The sequence below is a fragment of the Anser cygnoides genome, chromosome Z (assembly GCF_040182565.1).
Source record: "Anser cygnoides isolate HZ-2024a breed goose chromosome Z, Taihu_goose_T2T_genome, whole genome shotgun sequence".
Lineage (NCBI taxonomy): Eukaryota > Metazoa > Chordata > Aves > Anseriformes > Anatidae > Anser > Anser cygnoides.
Genome location: NC_089912.1, coordinates 21,124,882 through 21,147,422, shown reverse-complemented (window position 1 = coordinate 21,147,422; position 22,541 = coordinate 21,124,882). Strand labels below are relative to the sequence as shown.

The window sequence follows — 22,541 nt, the reverse complement described above, 5'->3', positions numbered from 1 at the left end:
AAAGGCTGAATATAATTCATTGAAGAATTAGAGTGTGACCAGAGAGAAATAACCAAAATGTTTTTATACTAATGCAAGAAGCTCAGACAGCGTGCTGGAAGAATGGCCATTACCAATGCAAAGCGTGAAACCAAATATGACAGAAATAGAAATGGACTGGACTAGTAATCATGTCTGCAATACTTAAGGGGGTATTCTGCTTGGGGAAGAATGAAATAAATACAAATAAAGGCTGCAGGAGGCAGTAGACTATAAAGTTACAGAAATGTTACTTTCAGATTTATGCCCTTCATGGCACTATTTCTTATATTTTTAGGGCTATTTAGTCTAGCAAAATGAAAGCTGAGGATAGAAAAAGCTATTCCATAAATACAACTAGGTATGAATACCTGTGAGGGAGAAGAACTATTTAAGGATGGTGTTGATACAATGAAAAATAAATTTGACATGGCAAGAAATAAACCAAGGATGAAACTCAGAGGAGCATTTCTGTCAATGCAGGGATGTTCCAGAGCTGTGGCCCAGGGATGCACTGCGGGGTACAAGAAGATACTGATTTGACCACCCAAATGAACACCTGTATCAACTCTAACATTGTTCGGTGCACAACTTGTCATCTGGTCATCCAGAAATTTCCTTCCTCCCTCCCTCCCTCCCTCCCTCCCTCCCTCCCTCCCTCCCTCCCTTCCTTCCTTTCCTTCCTTTCCTTCCTTCCTTTCCTTCCTTTCCTTCCTTTTTCAGGAACTAGCAGTGAAAATACTACAGCAGCCTAGAAAGTGGCAGAAACATCAAATACCTTGTGCATCTAAATCACCTGGCTTAAGAGAAAATTATAGAAAAGGCAAACTATAATAAGATGCTTCTCTACTAGCAAAAAAAGATCATCTACTAAAGTGAGGGTCTGGACAGGGACCAAGCCAATACCACAGGCAGGTAGCAATAGAGGAAAAACCCGCTGTGAAATATTTCATTTTTGTGATTCTTTAACAATTTACAGAAGAAATGTCACATAATAGAAGTTTGGCTTTCTTTTGGGAGTCATAAATAAAATAGTGCTGTAATCAAAGGACAGAAGAAAAAAGACTTTGCAGATATTTAATTCTTATTTATGCTCACTTCTGTAACTTATGACTCAAATGTAAATGTGGAAGGTTTCAGCATACAATAATTCAAACTCCTGTACATTCTCCTGCTGCACGCTGCCTGCTAAGCAATTCCAAAGCCTGAACTTGCTGCTGTAATTTACTGCTTTCCACCCAGTGATTGGATAAAGGTTTGAAAAGGTCTTCAGAAAAAAAAAGTGGCGAGCTATCTCTAGGATTTGTTACCAGAGCCTGTTCACCTGTGATCAATAGCATGCAGCAGTCTGGGTCTCTTCCATGGTCTCCTGAGAACCTGTAGCTCTGCCGGGGGAACTGCAAGGACAAGGATTTCAAGCAGGAACACAGAGAGTGCACTTTCCTTATGCCAGGTGCAGAGATCTTCAAAATATCTGGCAAAATTAGGACAAAATATTATTTCTAGATGGATTGCTAGCACATAAAATATGAACTAGTAAATTCTATCAAATATGATTCAACCTTAATAGATCTGCCCACTTTACCAACATCTCTTGTCAGAAACAGGCTCAAGAGCAATAATATACCGAGGGAATGACAAGCTTTGCAGGGATAAACTGTGGAAAACCCACTGGATTACCCCTGATTTATCTCTAAATTCAGTTTGAATCCTGTAGGTTGCATAGCTCAGTGAACTGTAAATCGTCTCCAGGGTATTCCATCATCCTTTCTGCACGTTGCAGAGGAAGGGAGGGCTAGGTGAAGAATTGAAGGCTCAGACACCTGCTTTGCTTCCCTTCCATCAAACCACAGCATCCTCAGCCTTGGTCCGAACAGAATATAGAGTGCACTTAGGGAGCAGACATTTGCTGGGTGGACTTTTATTTCAGCCTGTCGCCAGCCCAACAGGTCCTTTACAGCAGGACAGCTCTTTGATGAGTTGCTCCTGCTGGCTTTAGCTCTGCAGAAATTTACCTTTTTTCTCCCTGAAACCAGCACTGTGCCTGGTCCTGCTCCTTGGCACCAGTGCTGTGGCAGGGGAGCTGTGTGGGACGGCGGTCTGGGATGTGCATCTCTTTACATCCATTCTCTTTTTATGCCACAGAACAATGCTCTTTGTTCTAAGGGGACAACTATTCCAGCTCTCCTTACCTCTTATTCACCATCTGGTGCTTGTGGCAAGACACGGAAGGAACTTCCTCTCATAAACCATAACAAATAGGTAACTTCACCTAAGATGCCTCTCTTTTATGACACATACTGCCATGTTTGGATGTTTCCTACTGTATAGAGGTCACCTCCTGGAGAAAGATGTCACCTGTGGTGGACCTGGTGACTCACTTCAGCCCCACTGAGCGCACCTTGTTGCAGGGTTACTTCAAAAACCTCCTCCCAGTGTTACACGCCCCAGCTGCTCAGTGGCTTTGCAGTGCCCCAGGACATGTGAAACTGCTGTCACAAAAAGAAAAAATGGCTTTGGAGAACTTAGCATTGTTGGGTGCCTGGCAGTCAGCTGGGACCAATGTGGCCTTGGGGAGCCTGTGATTAAGAAAGGTGAAAGAGCAGCCCAAAAGGAACCTCGTTTTAAAATGTGTAATAGCCGGTGTCTGCTGGGTCCAGTAACAAAGCTGCAAGTAGGTAAATGCCATCAGGGACTGTGACCAGTGCAACTCAGACATGCCAATATGTACTGTGCTGTGTGATCACTACATCTGCCCTTTTTTCTCAGTCCTTCCTACACCCTCCTTGCTCCAGCTTATGCATCCAAGTCTTCCATCCCTAGCGGTTAACTCCACCAAGGGACTGTTCCGTGTTCTCTTCTGAGGCTGCATTTTACATAGTGCCTCTGAGCTCTTCCAGGCTGTGAATGCTGCAGCCAGGTTTAGAAAACAAGTTAGCTTTTAATATAATCTAGATTATGCAACAAGACTGTTACCCTATCTTAAAAGTTGGTACTTACGCATAATGGGACATGGCAGGGGTAAGACAAAGTGTGATTGACTACCTTTCTTTTCATGTCTGAAAGGAAAACATCAAGGAGACTTTGCTATGCAGGATGGTATGCCTTTACTCCTTATGGAAATATCTGTATTATTATTATTAATATTAATATTTATGTAGAGCAACATTTTCTTTCCACAGAGCCACAGCACTGCTGTGCCCTGTTGCACCTTCAGAGAGGATGAAATAATCTCTTTTCAATAGCCACTGAATGGCTCCTTTGCCAGTGATTAGTAACTCAGAAACGCTGTAGCAACAGCAATCACTACAGCTTTGAGAAGAGTCCTTCAGCTCACCCTTGTGGAAGGATTTCTTTCAGATTTTTCAAGGGAGCCACCATAAAGAGTATAATCACAGGCAGCTGAAGTTAACATTATGGGGGAATTTATGCTGCTTAGCTAAAATATTTGTGATGAATATTTGAAAGAGCAATCTTCACATATGAATCCATCACAATGTGACATCCACTTCCGCATTATTATTATCTATTAGTAATAACGATGAAGAAATTATAGTACTGCATGTAGCTTTTATTTTTTTTTAAATTAACACTACTTAAATCTTAATGAAGCCCTAATGTATTGCAACCACATGATAGTGCAAAATAGTTGAGTTCAAATAAAAAGAATGATGACTTTATAAATGTGATCCTTTTTTTTTTTTTTTTTAGCCAAAATGAAACACCAATAAGCATCAAGGAAGTGATCATCTTAACTTTTCCAAAATTTGTTGTGGGATTCTGTGCTGCTAGCCGTGGCCTTCCTCTTCAAGGAAGACTATACTCATTAGACAAATGATAGGTAGACAGATGTCAGAAGCTCTGTATTTTAGTTCAAGTGTTCATATGTGGTTCATGTAGCTTGAACTATTGGGGTTTCCTGTGGCATCAAAATTTTATTCAGAACAGAGAGCAGAAGTGTAAAAATCTTAATGAGCTATCAGAAAACCTCCTTACCTCTGCATTTCTGTTTCCGGCTTGACATTTGGAGAAACCAATTTCTCTGAATGTTTCAAAAATATGACTTCTAGGAACAGTGACAACTCATGGCAGCAGGTCTAGCAGGTGTTGACGTTTGATAAACTGTTCCCCAGTTTCACCAATTAAAGTCTCTGTTCTCCATACGCACTACTGCACTGAAGGTTATGTGCACCAACTGGCACTACCAGAACATGTGTGTGTGTGGAGACCACCTTGCTGCAGTGCACGAAGTGGACTGGTTTAGCAAATATAAATCTGAAGAGGCAACTTGCCTAGAAAGGCAGCTGGCTCAGTTATGACAGTTTCTTTTGCCTTTTCTTTTTCCACTTGGAAGCTAAGGCTACTCTCAAAGGGTGGTTGCCACTTCTGGCAGGAAATGTGGACTGAATATGAAGCAGCTGGTATGATCTGATTATTGTATGTCCTTTGTATATCTTCAGTATCCTGATTACACCATCACTGAAGCAATGCAGGACATGTGGTATTACACAGGGAAGTGTGTTTTCTTTTCCAGTGAGAAACCTTTTGATATTTTGATGGAGCATGCAGACAGCATTTCAATCATCAAATTCTAGTTGTCATAGCCATCACTAATCCAAGGTTCCTGATAATGACATTCTGAAAAACGTTGGTCCTATGGAGTAATATGTAATAATTAGGAGGGATACTACAGAGCTCTATGGTGTCAATCTGAAATCTTATTTCTGTGCTATCTCTGCAGCATTTACCTGGATCTTTTGAAAGCTCAGGAGAAATAACATGGTTCTACATTTCCATTTTTTTTTCTTCAAAATTCCTTGTCTTTTTCTGGCCTCCCATGAAGTACCTTCAATAAGCTTTTTTCTACCCCACTGCTCAAGCAGGAAGGGCGGTAATACATAGCAAAAATACCAGTGAGAAAACAACTTCACAGCTCAATCAAAAGGAAGAGAAATCAGTATTGCAGACCTTCACATACAGTGTATGCATGGTAAAGTTTGTTACCATGGATATGAATGAAGGCAAAATCACTCCTAATAGTTTTAATTTTGCTGCTGGTATCACATGGGGAGCCTTTCTGGGACTCGCGCATCCACGTTCACTGTAACTGCAGCTTTGCTGAGGGGACAACACAAGTGAGGAAGACGAGAGACTTCAGCTATTTCATAGACTTTGACATCAGAGTGCTGGTCACCTCTGTTTCCACATGCATCTTTACAGCAGATAAAAATATTACTTACCTGAAGAAAAATATGTCTGGATTGTGCTTTTTGTTCAATTGCAGTGAAATTCTTCAATGTAAAGATAGCAGAAGAAGGACATGGTGAAAAGGAGGCTGCTGCAAAACCTGCTGTGCTTAGGCACAAGTTCTACTAGCTCCACCTTCTCCACAGCTTACCAGCAGTCATGTACGAGCCCTGATAATAGGCTGAATCCATGTTATTATTTAAAAGGAGTCAGCTAAGACCAAGTTGCATAGAACAGTCCACAGCTGTTCAGATAAAATCTCTTTAAGTCCAAAACCATCTGGCTGCACATGAGCTGCCTGTTAGGAGCAGTCCCAGGAATGCTCCACATGCTTTGCAGGGTGCTCGCTGGCAGGCCTACATGGTGCCAGGCAATTTTAGTAGGTTACTGTGACAGGGAGTCATGCTTCAGTGCTGGAGGATGTCCCACGTGCTTGAATACAGTGCTATGTAAATGGCAAGGCTTGTTAAGAAAGCAGATTGCCATAAGGCTTATATTTATTCCTGCACATCTAATGCAGGAAATAGGAATCTGTTTTGTTCCATTCACTAGATGTAAATTTTGCAGATTGCTTGGAGGGAGGCAGTGAGTTAGCAAGTATATTTTAGCTACTTGCAGTAAACTGAAACCACAAGGAACTCCAGGGGTCAGCTGTAGTACGTTACTTGGTAGAGCTAGAGAGCTACTATTCCTAAAAGCACCAATTGCAACACAGGTGATAATGGTAAAGAACAAATAATTAAAAGACAATACAATGTGAATTGCTTTATAAGTCCAAGCACAGACTTTGCCTTTTTTTATGTGACTCTTCACAACAGGTATTTTTTCCATTGTAACTTTAGGAAGGGAACAAACTCTGAAGACATAGCTTCTGGATACAGTTGTTCTGACCAGCTTAGCAAATTTTAGCTAATGAGGCCAAATATATGTAATGCATACAAATCAAGTCAGATAAATAAAGCTGTGATATCAAATATTGTACTTACAGTTTTCTACATTTAGGGGTTACTTTTCATAACGGACCATGACTTACTGTTAGACTCGTGTATTGGTTTCTACAAGCATTGGAGAATTTCTATTTGCAAATATCCTACTGTTTGTCTCCTATATACAAATGAAACAATACATCCTTATGTAAACCCCAAAGCAAATAAAGTAACAACATATGAAATATTTGTACTTGTTAGTAAACTAAAGGAAAAAAAAAATCTGACAGAGTACAAAGAGAGATATTTGCAAATGATAATGTATTAATGCAAGCCTCATTAATGTCATCCTCTTTCTCAAACTTGGAGACACATGCTCTTTTAATTTTCTTCCCAAGCATAAAATGACACTCTTCTCCTTTGAAGAACCCAGTATATCTATTGGCTTTGACTATCCTGTATGCATCACACAAACACAGAAGGGCTGAGGCTGGCAGAGAGCTCTGGAGGCACCTGGTCCAACCCCTGCTCCAGCAGGGCCACCCCGAGCAGGGTGCCCAGGACCACGTCCAGGTAGCTTTTGGAGATCTCCAAGGTGGTAGACTCCACAGCCTCTCTGGGCAACCTGTGCCAATGCTCAGGCACCCACACAGCACAGAATGGCTTCCTGATGTTCAGAGGGAACCTCCTGTGTTTCAGTTTGTTCCGACTGCCTCTTGTGCTTGCACTGGGCACCATTGACAAGAGTCTGTTTCCTTCCTCTTTGCACCCTTCCTTTAGGTATTCATACTGAATAAGATCTCCCTCTGAGCCTTCTCTTCTCCAGTCTCAACCTCTCCCCATAGGAGAGATGCTCCAATCCCTGATTCATCCCTCAACCAAGTCTCTCCAAGTCACCATCTCAAGGCTTCCATGCTGGTCATATTTGGGGCAAGTAGTTCATGAGGGGCAAATTACGTAGATGTAAAGGGGTTCGTATTGAAAAGGTGTTGGATATGTTGAAACACAAATCTAGACTACCTTTGCCCCCCAGCAACCTTAGTGCATGTTCCCATTATGCCTCTCCTCCAAGCTATGGAAGTTACCATAGTAACCAAGCTATGGAAGTTAAGCACTCAGCTAATTTCAAAAAAAAAAAAAAAAAAAAGGATGAGTTTTTGATATAACTGGGACATCTCCTCCTAAAATTAAGGACAAAAAAAATGGTGGTATAATATGAGGGTAGGATTTATAAATGACAGTTTTATTTTGGGGAGATAAAAATCAGCAAACAGAGGGGAGGACAATGATGCAAGAATGATGTTACCTTTGTGTGCATTGTGAGCTCTGGTAAGTGCACCAGGGAATGAAGGACGGAGTCCTGTTTATTTACATTTGTTTTCTGTTTGAGAGACAGCCCGAGAAGTAAAATAAAATGAGAGCCTACTCAAATACCTGCTACGTTTCCCCTTAAATTGAATTTCTCATTTTATCAGGAAGCAATACTTGCACTGATGTTAGACAGGCAGCTAAAAGGTCAGCAAGTTCCCTTGGTTGCCTTTTGTCAAGGGTTTTTGACTTGTCTGTGAATAAAGATCTCCCAGGAGGAAGGCAGACCTGAATTTCCTGTCATCTTGAAGACAGCAATGAATTTGAAAATGTTACAAAAAGCATAAGGGACTTGAAGCACACCTTCAAATGCACTGCTGATGCCAATAGCTTCCCATGTAAACATGCACACAGAGTTGTTTTGGATTTGTTCTGTCAACTTTTTGTTGTGAAACAAATTGTTATACAGCTGCCCACCTTGAATACTGAATGAATCTGATGGTTTTCCATTACTGCACTATGCCTAATCGGGACTACGATTTGCTCAGGCTAGCTATGGTGCTGGCATGCTCCCAGCCATGATGTACTGAACCCCTTTACATTTTCTGTCACCCTGTCCCGTGTCTGGCCTGGCTGCCTTGTCCTGTCCTGCTCGCTCACAGTCCTTTGACACGAGTGCCAACAGTTAAGACAGGTATCTGGCAAAAAGAAAAAGCTCTCTCACTCACAAGTAACATTAGTCATTCTAGGAAGCACATAAGTTTTCCTCCAACAGGGGCAGAGTTATTGCTTTTTCTTAACATCTGTGGGGAGATGTTTCTTGTTCTTGCAACAGTAATGGGGGAAATTTTGTTAGAATATACTTCAGTTGTTAAAGCCCCTATCATTATTTTTTCTTCACTTAGCTGAGCTAGTGAAACATGGAAATATCTGTGAGCAATATATTTGTAATTGTATATATATTGCATACGGGAAAGAAAGACTTAACAGGATGAATTAATCTGTGTTTTTAAGTCCAGACACCCAGCTTGTTTTTCTGTATTATATCAGGTAGCAAATAGCTTGGAAAATAATTTATTTGGTTGAAAAGTTCTGTGCGATAACCAATTTGCAAAGAAGAAAGCCCATTGTAATCTGACAGAGCCTACTATGGTCTCAGGATGCTGAGGAAATTGCCATGTAATGCCTCCTGTTTAAATTTTCACTCTGTACTCATCTAGTTACTTACACAAACATTCTCAATGAAAACAAATCAGTGCTTTAGCATAATTACTATCCTCCTGAGTAACAGATGCATCCATTATGAGTGTCTATGAAAAAAATGAGCAGAAATGATAGGATTGTGAGCTGGTCTAAGATAATGTGTTTGCTTATTTGAGATTTCCCCCACTACCTCCCTGGAAATTACGTTTCAAAATAGATTACTGAAATAAACTCCACGGGAAGAATAGCCTCCTTCTTGTTGCGTAGTTTGGAATACTTACAGAGTAAAGAACAGTGTAATTTAGATAGCAATTATGACAGTTTAAGTCAGCTGAGAATCTAAATATTCTAAAAAAAAGTATTATAAAAATTCCTCAATATAGTGAAGAAATTGGTTTCTTCAGATTTGCAATTCATTTAGAGCTCCTTCTGAAGCTGCTTGTAGGATGGCCGGGCCCAAAGAGTAGTAGTGAATGGAGCCAAATCCAGTTGCTAGTGGAGTCCCCCAGGGCTCAGTGCTGGGGCCAGTTCTCTTTAATATCTTTATCGATGACCTGGATGAGGGGATCGAGTGCACCCTCAGTAAGTTTGCAGATGACACCAAGTTAGGTGCGTGTGTCGATCTGCTCGAGGGAAGGAAGGCTCTGCAGGAGGATCTGGATAGGCTGGACCGATGGGCTGAGGTCAACTGTATGAAGTTCAACAAGGCCAAGTGCCGGGTCCTGCATCTGGGGCACAACAACCCCAAGCAGCGCTACAGGCTGGGAGATGAGTGGTTGGAAAGCTGCCTGGCCGAGAAGGACCTGGGAGTACTGGTTGATAGGCAGCTGAACATGAGCCAGCAGTGTGCCCAGGTGGCCAAGAAGGCCAACAGCATCCTGGCCTGTATAAGAAGCAGTGTGGCCAGCAGGTCTAGGGAGGTGATTGTCCCCCTGTACTCGGCTCTGGTGAGGCTGCACCTCGAGTACTGTGTTCAGTTTTGGGCCCCTCGCTACAAGAAGGACATGGAGGTGCTTGAGAGAGTCCAGAGAAGGGCGACCAAGCTGGTGAGGGGTCTGGAGAACAAGTCTTACGAGGAGCGGCTGAGGGAGCTGGGCTTGTTTAGCCTCAAGAAGAGGAGGCTCAGGGGCGACCTTATTGCTCTCTATAGGTACCTTAAAGGAGGCTGTAGAGAGGTGGGGGTTGGTCTGTTTTCCCACGTGCCTGGTGACAGGAAGAGGGGGAATGGGCTAAAGTTGCACCAGGGGAGGTTTAGGTTGGATGTTAGGAAGAACTTCTTTACTGAAAGGGTTGTTAGGCATTGGAATGGACTGCCCATGGAGGTGGTTGAGTTGCCATCCCTGGAGGTCTTTAAAAGACGTTTAGATGTAGCCCTTAGTGATATGGTTTAGTGGAGGTCTTGTTAGTGTCAGGACAGAGGTTGGACTAGATGATCTTGGAGGTCTCTTCCAACCTAGTTGATTCTGTGATTCTGTGATTCTGTGAATTCCAGGCAAGTGTATGACACAGACATAATGAGACCAAGTCAGAATGGGGATAGCCATGGGATATGGTGGTTTTACACTTATGTTCTCCTATTTTGTTATCACATGGGTGCACGGAAACATGCATATTGAAGCAAGTACATTTCACATCATCATTAACAGATTTGCAATAACTGGAGTTCAAAGGTGCACAAAGTAATCTCAGAATTCTATGGATTTGAATTATTTTAACAAGGCTCAGGCGTGGGTCTTCCAAAATACATATGAAACTCTGTCTTCAACCCTGCAGATTTCATATGTTATGATCACTGATCACTGAAATGACACTACTGCTGGCAACTGTATTTTGTAGGCAATTACCATCACATGTTTATCTCTTACTGGTCTCCAGCTGAGAACTTTTCAGACCTGGAACTTGCTTTGCAGTCAGCTGCCATTCTGAATGTATGAAAGGCTTTATACATAAAAGAATACAGCAACAAAGATTCAAATAAAGTAATATGAGATTTGCTGGCTTTCTGATTCTTTTCTAAAGTTAAATGTTATTTCAAAGGACATTCACTTAATGTTTTTGATTTGGGCTATCTGATAGTTTACATATCACTGCAATTCAGAAAATTAACTCCTGCTCTTATATTTTTGGTTACATATAAAATGCAAAGCTTTTAACACAAGTTACTGGGACTCCCAGAAGGGTGAAAATAAACAGAAGTATGTAAAAGCCATGAAAGTAATTTGGTTTAATTAAATAAGGCTTAACATTTTTATTTCCCTGATGGATGCATTACCTGAATCAATAGGATATGTGTACGGACTAAGGGCAGAAGAGTAGAAATCCAATCACAGACTCTTTCCTTTCACTATTTTACTGAATAACTGCAAAATGGATCATCTGGTAACCCATTCAATTAGAAATCTCAAATATATATTTCATGTGGAACTAAAAGGAGAACAAATCCTAAATGGCTATTGACTTGCAATGATCAACTACTGAAGATTACTACTGATAGTGCATATCAGATAAAGGCCCATGCTTAGTTTGTGGTAGGTATATTTGTTCTGTCTTATAATACTGAGTAAGTGTTCAACATAAAATACATTTAGATTAGGCATTAGGAAGAAATTCTTCACTTAGAGGGTGGTGAGGCACTGGCACAGGCTGCCCAGAGAAGCTGTGGATGCCCCATCCCTGGGAATGTTCAAGGCCAGGCTGGATGGGGCTTTGAGCAACCTGGTCTGGTGGGAGGTGTCCTTGCCCATGGCAGGGGGGTGGAACTGGATGATCTTTAAGGTCCCTTCCCACAAACCATTCTATGGAAAACAAACCTCAGATGAAGGTCTTTCTTACTATCAGTTGTGTCCAGGAGAAGGAATTTGATTTTGAACTGACTTTACCAAAGCGTACAAAAAGCTATGAGACTGCGCCAAGGCCATCGGAGTCCGTGTTGATGCTTAATAGCCTCAGATGCCTTTTCTTCAGGTTAGCAAAAGTCAATGATGTTTCAGAAGGAGCTGATGATATATCTTCTTCCTTTAAGTGATATTAATAATGTGTTTATCATAAGTGCCACAAAATAAAAGTTAGATATGTTTATCTATAAGATAATTTCTAGATTAGCAGACTCTTAAAAAAGTTGCTTTACAAACACAGTGATCATTCGTCCACATTTATATTGTGTGATTTTTTTAAGCTCCTTCTTCACTTATCTACCAGGATTTGCTACACTTTTAAAACTTTTATTCTCCTGAGGAACTGCTGAACCTTTTTAATGATAGATACTCCACCAGCATCCCCTTCTGTGCTTTGTTCTAATCTGTAAAAGAAATTTACAGAATTACTTTGCACCAAAATTAACTGAGTCACTGTGGAGTTACAAAAATACTTAATATAGAGGAATCTGTCTGCAGGCAGCTGGAAATGTAATCTTATTTTTGAGTTAATATTAATTGGATTGTTTTGGCGTAAAAAGACACTGAAATAGACCAGAAGGAGGGGGAAGGCAGGCAGCAGGAAACTTCATTGTGTGTTATATTTTTTTCGATCACAGCAGAGAGCACAATCTCTTACCAGGTATTATTTTTTAAACCTACAAAGCAGTCTGTAGCAGTAAATGGATGAGAGTCCGTGCCTTGAAGAAGACAAACACAGTTTAGTGTTGCCATACAGATCTCTTTTTATTTTTCCTTGAGTTGTAACTAATGTTTGGATACATCTTGATAACATCTCTCCCATGTAAGTCCCAGATTGCACAAGATCAGGATATTTTTCAGAGTCACATTTTTGCCTTACAGCAAAATGTTGATACAATCAAGACTGGCTAGATTACAGGCAATCACAATTTTTTAAAGTCGTGTTTCATATTAACACAATAAATCTATCACCTGAGCAAATAAAATTATACACTGGATAAGATCTTGTATTTTATTTGTTTACAAAACTGCCAGGATGATTTTCAGGACCTTATTTCACCGTGTCCCTGTAGACACAACTGATATAAGTGCTGGATAAGATTACAGTTTTGTTCTGCCTCCCCCAAAATGTACGATATTGTCCCTTTGTTGGGAGAAGTTGCTGTGGCTTAGTTTTCCTCTGAACATTTCCAGGTAGGTGGAAAATTCTTTTAGGCACCTGGAAACAGCTGTAAAACTGTCTTAATTTTGTGCCCTGCACTAGACATAGGGGGTAAAATGAGCCCTTGGAAGCAAGGACTGTCATGTGAACTAAGAAGGAACAAGATTCTCTCATCTCTGCCCATGTGTGTGTCTACAGTGATTCACAGTGGATGGATCAGTGACCACTGCTCATCAGAAAACCTTCTGGGGAGATGAGGCTGTCATACAGCACCTGGTGCGGGGGACTGGGAGGCTTCTTTAGACTAAACTCTGGAAATTAGGGGAAAAAATTATAGAATCATAGAAGGGTTTGGGTTGGAAGGGATCTTGAAGATCATCTAGCACCCAGAGTAAAACATTTTTCCTTGTATCTAATCTAAATCTACTTTCTTTTATTTTAACTTCACTGTTCTCCATGTGCCTTAGTACAGTTTCCAGGAGGACCTGCACCTGGTCTCCAAACTGGCAGTATTTCATTCTGTTGGACCCTGTCTTTGGATCCTATGAACGTCTACCCTGACCTACTGTGTCTGTATAGGAAAGAGAAGGATGGGTGGTGACTGCAGTTCAGGCTGCAAAGCTGGGAGGGTCATGAAAAGGTGTTGATTGTCACAGGGCTCACTTCTGATCTTGGCCTTTGCACTTTGCATCAGTGAATGAATGTTCTGTTCCCTTAAACCATAAGGAATAGAGGTTTTTGTATTTGTCTGTCAACTGCTCCTGGTAGCTCCATATTTTACCTGAGCCATTTGGAGTAGGAAGGTCATTGGTCTTTGCAGTCTGTGAGAATACATTGCTTGATCACATTCCACACTGTCTTGATTTGATGTGTGTGCCTAAGCAAGGACCACTGTGAGTATGGGCATTAAAGATTACACTAGAGATATGGAAAAAATCGTAATCTTTATTTGCTCCCTCTTGGGCATTACAGTTCTTCGTCAGACAAAAAAGACATCATTTTGTTGGTGGTGGCCATCTACCACAACCTGAAACACAACCGAGTGTGATGTTCATGTGCCTCACAGCTCCAGCTGTGCTAAGACTACTCAGCCAAGCCTCACTGTAGCATCCTCAGGAGCCCTGGATGATAACAGAGCAGAGTTGCTAGTTGCACCCTGGATCTTGCTCCAAAAAAAACATTCATGAGCATCAATATACCTTACCAAGGGACATCAATTACTGCCTCAGCAACTTCTGTGTGGCGTTGCTATATGTATTTATTGGTCTGAAAGGAAAGACAGAAACCCACTTGTACCACATTCAAGGCTGACCCTCTGTTAGTCAATTGAATACTTGTCGTTTGCTATGTTTTGCAGCAAATGAAGGATTGGATAGTGACACTCAAGGGGAAATGGCAGGACCCATTTTCCGTGTTTTGCTGCTCATGAGAGCAAGAAAGCTCTGTACTGCAAGGAAACCCCATGTCACTGTTTTATGGAGAACCTGAAATGTTTTGCACCTGATGTTTTCTGAGTGCTGCTTTCTGTAATTGTTTCCCCCAGCACTAGCTCCTATTTGGTCTAGTCTTATTCCTTCATCAATTTCTCCCCCCTCCACCTTCTGCCTGCCAGTGTGACTGGCTATGTGTGGCAGGCAATGGGTCCTCAGTAGGTCTTAATGTTCTCCTGATCCTCCATGCCCAAACCTCTCACAAGGAAGGCAGGCAGCTTGTGCAAACAGAATGTTTAATTGGTATGAATTGTGCAAACAATGAAATCAAATACAAAGAGAGATAAGAACAAGAAAATCAAATGCAAACAGGTTGTATGAGCGAATTGGAAAAGTAAGTGAAGTCAGTGATAGTAAAAAAAAAAAAAAGAGTACAAACATTAAAGGGAAATAACAGCAGCAAAGGTACATAAAATATTGAAAAAAATCATAAGTAAAACATAAAAAACAAAACAAAACAAAACACACATAAAACAAGCAACTGTGTAGGCAGTAACAATTTTCCTGTGCTTTTCATTCTTCATATTACCAATCCAGATCTTATAACACATAGAAGCTCAGGGAGGGAGTTGGTTTTAGCAAGCCCTGGTGAGTATACATTTGCTAAATAAGTCAACTAATTGGACTTTTTTTTTTTTTTTTTTTTTAGCTTAGAGAAGCAAGAGGGATCTGGGGAGAGCTTGAAGTGGGCTACCAGTACCTAAAGGGGGCCTACAGGAAAGCTGGGTAGGGACTCTTTGTCAGGGAGTGTAGTAATAAGACATGGCGTAACGGTTTTAAACTAAAAAAGGGTAGATTTATATTAGACATTAGGAAGAAATCCTTCACTGAGGGTGGTGAGGCACTAGACCAGATTGCCCAGAGAAGTTGTGGATGCCCCATCTCTGGAGGAGCTCAAGGCCAGTCTGGATGGGGCTTTGAGCAACCTGGTCTAGAGACAGGTGTCCTTGTCCATGGCACGGGGGGTGGGATGGAACTGGATGGTCTGTAAGGTCTCTTCCAACAAAACCACTCCCTGATGCATCCTCTGATTCTCTGTACTTTTCCATCTTGACTGTGGTTCAGAGCAGGATATTTTGGTATTTTCCACCAAGCCTGCCATTCTGGTACCTTCCAAAATGCACTCTTCTGGTAATCCCCAGAGCCCAGACTGCACGGTTGGAAAGATGACCAGGGAGTGCCTGTTAATACTCACCCATTAGGCCTGTTACTGATTGACAATGGAGGACTGATGTAAGAGGAGTTAATCATGAACTACAGCTGAGCTGGGGAAAAAGCTACTCCACCACCTTTCTCTCTGGCTGTTCTCTCTCTAAGAGAATATACTGGGTCTGGCTGGGATGTTAACTTTCCCTGCAGCAGCCCATAGAGTGCTGTGCTCTGCACTTGTAGCTAGAATAGCAGTTGTATCACACCAGTGTTGTGTCTGCTGCTGAGCAGTGCTGGCACAGCATCAGGACTCTCTCTAACCCTCCTAGGGGGTGGACAAAAAAGTGAGAAAGAAACATTACTAAGGCAGCTGACCTAAACCAACCAAAGGGATATTCCATACCATATGATGTCACACAGCAATAGAAGGTGGAAAAAGGAAGAAGAGGGGAGTGGTGGGCTCTTGTTGTGAAAACATCTGCCCTCCTGAACACCGGCTACATGTGTTGAGGCCCTGCTTCAAGGACGTGGTCAAGCATTGCTCATTTGTGGGAATTAGAGAGTAATTTCTTTCCTCTGCTCTTCCACATAGCCTTTACTTGTTTTGTTTTGTTTTGTTTTTTCCCTTTCCCCCTCCCTTTTCCCCTTTCTCTTTTTTCCCTTTAGTTAAATTGTTTAATTAATAATAATCTTTCCTTAATAATTATTTTTTCCCTTTAATTAAATTATCCTTATCTTAGCCTGTGAGTTGTTCTTTCCTTTACTTCTTCCCCTCCTCTTCTAAGGAGGGGGAGTGAGAGAGCAGTTGTGGTGTTTAGCTGCCTAGCACAGTAAAACCACCACAGAGAAAGGGATTGACTGCTAGTCAGGTTCAGACTTCTCACCGCGCTGTTCTTGGACTCCCTTGTGATCCATCCTTTCCCCAGGAGGGATTTCAAGGGGTACCAGTTAGAAGAAAGTACCTCCCTTTGTTCGTGGGAGCTGTCCAAGTGAAGGAACAGTCACCTCCTGTGGCCCCTCAGCCTGAGCAAGACTTATGGCAAGTGCAAGTGGAGAACATCCTGGCCCCAGCAGAGGAGGGCTGCACTCCACTGCTTCAGGCTGAGAGCAAGTGCAAGGTTGCCCTCTGCCAACAAGCTCCCTGGCTGCCTGACGTGTGGCAGGAGAAGCCCCTGGGGGGGTTGACTCTCACCCCTCCTGCGGGAAACATATGCCCAGAGGGCAGGGAGCCCTGTAGGCTTTCCCAGCTGTGCCCAGCGCGTGGCCACCGAGGGCAGGGACAGCTTGCTGGACCCCCAGCCACAGAACCCACCAGGAGCACTGTGTTCAGCTCCTGGCTCCGCACAGGACTCCCTCCAGAGGAAGCCATGTGTTTGAGAGCCTTCTCCAATGGCTTCTGGAATTGCAGCAGATTTGGGATTGGGACCACTTGCCTGGGGAGCCAGCTCCAGTGCCTGACAGGCCTGTCAGGGAGGAACCTTTTCCTGATATGCTGGCTGAAGCTGGTCAGGAGGCAGCTTCTTGCTATTGCAGTTGGTCCTGTCCTAGTCCTGGGCATCAGAGAGACAGATGGACACCTGCCGCTCTGCTCCCCCTCATCAGGAAGCTCGAGAGCGCAGGGAAGTCACCCCTCAGCCTTCTCTTCTCCAAGCTCAGTAAACCGAGTGATCTCAGCTGCTCCTCCTGCCTTGTGCACTCTAGGCCTTTCCCATCTTGGCGGCCCTCTTTTGGAAGTGCTTAACAAGCTTGATGTCCTTCTTCTCTTGTGGCACCCCAAGCTGCACACAGGACTTGAGATGAGCTCCGCACCAGCACAGAGGAGAGTGGGACAAGCCCTCCTCTCAACTGGCTGGCTCTCCTGGCCTTAATGCAGCCTGCGATACACTTGGCTTTTTGGGCTGCCAAGGTGCACTCCCATTGACACCACTTCAACTTGTAGTGGAGCAAAAGCCCCAGAGGTTTTGGTGTGGGGCTATTCTACAGCCTCTCATGCCCTGTTGGGGCCAGCAGCCCCCCGGACCTTTATTCTCCTCAGGACCCCACTGGGCCCAGAAGTGGTGTGTAGGGCTGTGGCAGGGCCCTGGCACCTGCGTGTCAAAGTGCTGCCAGTCACAGTGGCCCAGGGCAGGATACAACGGGATGTGTCCCCCTGCAAGCCTGCTGGCCTTGGCCATGCGGATAAGGCTGGCTTGGGGCCAGCCCCACGACATCAGAGAGCAAGTCTTGGAGGAGCCCATGGAAGGAGTGGAAGGGGCCAAAGGACAAAAACTGGAGCCTGGAGCATCCTCTGGAGGTTCTCTGCTCCACTTGCAGCTCCCAGCAAGCTCCCTTCTGGAAATGGACACAAGTGTATGGTGAGTTGAGAAGAGCGATAGCCACCCTCAGGAGGGGCCTATGGCTCCCTGGCCTTTTCAGCTGGACAGCCTTGTTAAAGGGTGGGTTTGGTGGCCTGCCCTGGGAAATGCCTTCTTGGAGCTAGGGGAGCAGAGGTGGCCATCATCATCCCCCCTCTGCAGCCAGTGGCAGCAGCTGTAAGAACAGGGCTGCGAAGTTGTTGCAGGCAGTACCAGTGTCTGTGCCCTGCCATGAAGCTCTGGAGCCCCCACTGGTGTCCTGCCACCCACAGAGGATGCTTTCCTCATGCAGCCATCAGGCCAGCGGCTTTTTGGCACTTGCAGGAGCCCCTGAGATGGCTCCAGCTGGAGGGAAGAAAGGGCTGAGGCAGGGCTTTTAGCTGCAGCAGCACGTGGGGCCTGCAGGCAGGTCTTGCACCTATGCTCAGGGAACAGCTGATCACCAGCCCTCTGGGGTCAGGAAGGAATTTTTCCCCATGGCAGATTGGCACAAGTCCCCAGGGTTTTTTTTCCTTCCTCTGTAGCATGGAGCATGGCCCCTTGCCAGGGCTTTTGGTGAGCGCCTTGGACTATGCCACTGCTGGCTGCTCTTGCAGCACTCAGACACCACTGGTGCCCTGGCACTCTCCATCTCACTTTTTTCCTACCAGAGCTCTGGAAGAGGCAGAGAGCTTGGGGCCTTGCCTTGCTACCATGTGCCCAGCTCTTCTTGCTTGTGCAAAGCAGCCCGGGCCTTGAAGGCCTGTAGGCTTGGAACACCATTAGAAGCTGCTCCATCCCAGCTGCCTCTGCATGCAATAAAGACACAGTACTCTAATTTGTCTGCTCTACATTGCTTCCATATCTCCTTTGTCAGGGAGTGTAGGGATAGGGCAAGGGGTAAGGGCTTGAAACTAAAAGTGGGTAGATTTAGGTTAGATAGAAAGAAGAACTTCTCTACTCTGACAGTGTTTAGGCACTGGGACAGGTTGCTCAGAGAAATTGTGGATGCCCCATCCCTGGAAGTGCTCAAGGACAGCTAGATGGGGTTTTGGGCTACCTGGTCAAGCAGGAGGTGTCCCTACCCATGGCAGGGATGTTGGAATTGGATGGTCTTGAAAGTCCCTTCCAACCCAAAACATTCTGTGATTCTATGATCAGGGATGGAGTACCAACACTGGTAACATGTTGGTGGTTTTGCTATCCTGAAACCTAGGGACTGAATATGAAGGGAAGTGAAGGAGTAATTGAGAAGTTTGCTATTCTGGATAGCAATATGGAGTGGATGCTCTAGTGATAGAGCATGCATCAGGTTTGAGTACTGAACTATGGCATTGTTGGTAGTGCTTCTGTCCGCATTCATGTCTTATAATTACAAACAGACTGGTTATGGAAGGAAAGAACCTGAAGAATTGGCCAGCTGTGAAGCTGATGTCCTGATCCATCTCTTCAAACCAAGAAAGCTCTGGAGATGCTGGGAAAATTCCTGACTAGTATCAAAGCATTGCTTTCCTCTGCAGTGCTCTTCTTTGCCAGATATTCAGTTTCCTCTTACTACCCTGGAGCCAGATTCTCCATAAGAAAGGAGGAACAGTGCTAACAAATAGGAGAATTCCCTGTGCCATGGGGATGAAGAAGAAACACAGGATAACATCAGATTTGCTCTCTTATTTAACATGCTGGGCTTGCACAAGTATGGAAAAGTTCTGTTCTTTACAGTCCTATCCATTAATGAATTGTGAAGGAATTGCCTAATCTGATTTTTGGAAGGAAAATGTTTCCAAGTTTGACAGGCTCCCTACAGTTTTTGTGGAATATTTAAATGTAGAAAAAGAAGATTTCTCTTCTAACCAGAGTTCAGTCCCCATACTGCCCACTCAGAGCTATGCCATCTTATTGGGGAGAGAAAGTCACAAGCCATCTGCTCAGTGTCCTTTCCCACCTGCCTTTTCTGTTGTAGTATCCACTTTGCTGAGTTCTGGTGGATGTTGACATACTCTAATTTGTGGTGCATGCTGATCTGCTGGGCAGGCAGACCTCCAGCCCACATTCTGCACCAGAGGTATTTCCTCCTCTCCTCTTCTTGTCTGGAGTACATGAACTGAACCACATAACACTTGCACAGTGTTTCTATTGTCTTATCCTCTGTACATTAAAATTAAAACATCTTCAATCACAGTGAGGTTAATTTGTGTGTCATTATGTAGAGTAGCATAAATTACCAAAATGTAATTTCAGAGTTTTTATAAACTTGATCCAAAGAAAAAGTCATTGTTCCAACTCATGGCAAAAATGAGATATCTTCCCTGGCTTCAAAGGCTGTTGGGGAGCAGAGGTAAACTAGAGTGTGTAAATTCACACAAACAATAACTATAAAAGTGAGCAAATCTGTTATCCAGTTTTGGAGAGGAGAAATTCTGCTTGTGTATCCCTTTGATAGCTCTGCAAGGAAGCTACAAAGATTCAGCTGAATACTTGCCTCGTCTGCTTTCCTGTCCAGGAATGGATTGGATATATTGTACATTTCTCCATACTTCATTTCTAATTTCAGAAAGGATTTTAAAAAAAGTCGAGAAAGTTAAGTACCTGGAAACAGTTTAATCAACTCTCTAAGACTAATAAAAATAAAAATAAAAATGAGAATTCTGGTTTCCTTGGAAGGAAGGGTGAAGATTAAGCCTCTGGCCTCCTATCCCCAGTTAAGACTTGGCATCCCAACTCTAGATTTAGTTCTTAATACTAGCTACTCATCTCAGTTTACTCAGCTTTATGACTACTATAAATTAGCAATAACGAGATACAAAATACAGATGGAATATTCTGTCTAAACAAAATATATTTATATTTGCACTATGCCACAAAAACGCTTTCTAGTATAAGTGTCTCATTATTTCCATTCTGCATTGTTTGATTTTCAGTATTAAATTGTTCCTGTGACTCATGAATACCATGTACAAAATATATTCCAGCTAAAATGTTTAGGAATACTTTCATGATATATGTTAGTTTATATAGCTGTATCTTGAACACGAGAATAGTAACTACTTAGTCTCTAGGAATGTAAAGATCCAAGAGAAATTACCCACCGTACCTGTAATTGGAGTTCTCTTAAAGGTCATAACCCTCTATAGATCCACATTTACCCTCTCTCTTCCTCTCGGGGTTTGGAATACATTAGGCTTAGGATGGATTGTTTATTTCTCTTTAGACCATAAAGAAACTGATGAAGAATAAGTCACATGGTACTCCCTGTAAGCCTTGTATATAACTGAGCATATATAAGTCAGCCTGACAGATGGCCAGAAATAAGATTTCCAGTAACATGATTCAAATATTGCACTAAAAGTAGTCATGATCTTTGAGTTATTTCAGTTACATAAAAGTAGTTTAATTTCCTTCCACTCTTATAGCATCTACCAAGCCTCTTCTTTTAAGGATATGAGACTGCAGAACCTTGGCTAATAAACAATACCACTAGCTTTGGCTGAAATATCAAACCCTGGAAAGTACATATATTTTTTTGTGATATAGAGGATAGCAAAACCTTACTGCTGAAATTACTGTTCTCAACACTGATGGTGATATGACAGTTTATTGTTCTCCAAGAGAGTGTTCTTATACTTCCTATGCAAACAAAAAAAAATAAAAACCCATTTTAGATTACCTCTCCAATATTAGTGCATGAATTTAAAGTGCTGGTTTGAAGTTATAGCTGACACAGCAGATAGCAGCTGCTGTATTTTAACTCTGATTTCATCCTGAATATATAAAAATGCCTACTTTTTCAGGAAAATCCCCCCCACACCTTTGTTAAACTTTCAGTTAGTTATTTCAGCATCACATAGTATTAAAATGCCTCCACAGAAAAGGTCACTCTTTTTCCTTTCAAAACATTTCTTTGTGGTTTCTGTTCCCAGAGGTGCACACAGAATCAACAATCAATAAGAGAACATCACATAACACTCTGACTTACCTTTGAGGAATATCATTTAGGTCAACACATTTTATCAGGGAAGCCAATCATTTTCTTTTTAATGACATTTTCTAATCACTAGGTAAATTTTCCTTGAATAGCAATAGTATGGCTCAGTTATTCATTTTGATGCATTTTAACAGCAAAAATCACTTTAAGATGTCATTCTGATAAATCCTCTTTTCCTGGCTACAGCTTGCTTTTTATGAATTGAAATGCTTCCTAGTTATAATTCTGAGCATTTCTGAAATGTATAGTCTTGATATCCTAAAGGATGGCTTAGCAAGTTTTCGCTGGACCTAATAACAAGTAGGGCACTAACAGAATCATAACAGTGTTATCCTGAGCTCTCTTACTATTACTCTCTGAAATCTTGAAATTTAGTGGAGAAAGCCAAATCCATACAGTTCTGCCGTCTAAGATTAAATACATCTTCTTAAAAACACATTTCAAAGTTGAGAAAGGCTTTCTAAAGATAGCAATGCATCTTTCAAAGCCTCAATATGGCAGAGAAGAGCTCCTTCAAAAGGCATGGTCATGGATTGCTGTGTGCAGGGCCACTGTCAAAAGCAAATCTGAATGCCACGTAAGATAGTTAACCTTACCACTTTCTCAATTTATTGGAAGACACAAAAGAGACAGAACAAATGGTGACTTTGGAATCATGTTAGTTGTGAGGAAATATATTGAGGTTATTGATTTCTATGTAATAGGAAAAATATTTTAAAATTTGTATTCATCAGTCACTGTAGTACTTTGCAGTTGCTATAATCAAACTCCTTCTTTCCAATGTGGTATGAACAATCATTCCTCTCCATGGAGGCACAAGTGAAAAGCA

General features: G+C 42.5%; 1 long non-coding RNA gene across 1 annotated transcript in view; it reads right to left on the bottom strand.

Annotated features, from left to right (window-relative positions):
* The window catches only part of LOC125180155 (uncharacterized), a 33,425-nt gene extending 31,026 nt beyond the window's left edge, over positions 1-2,399 (bottom strand). Inside the window, exons 1-2 of the long non-coding RNA XR_007158468.2 lie at positions 2,034-2,399; positions 1,343-1,492 (exon numbers count right to left, since the gene is read on the bottom strand). This is a non-coding gene — a long non-coding RNA (uncharacterized lncRNA). The remainder of the gene's footprint in view (positions 1-1,342; positions 1,493-2,033) is intronic.
* Between the last annotated feature and the right edge of the window lie 20,142 nt (positions 2,400-22,541).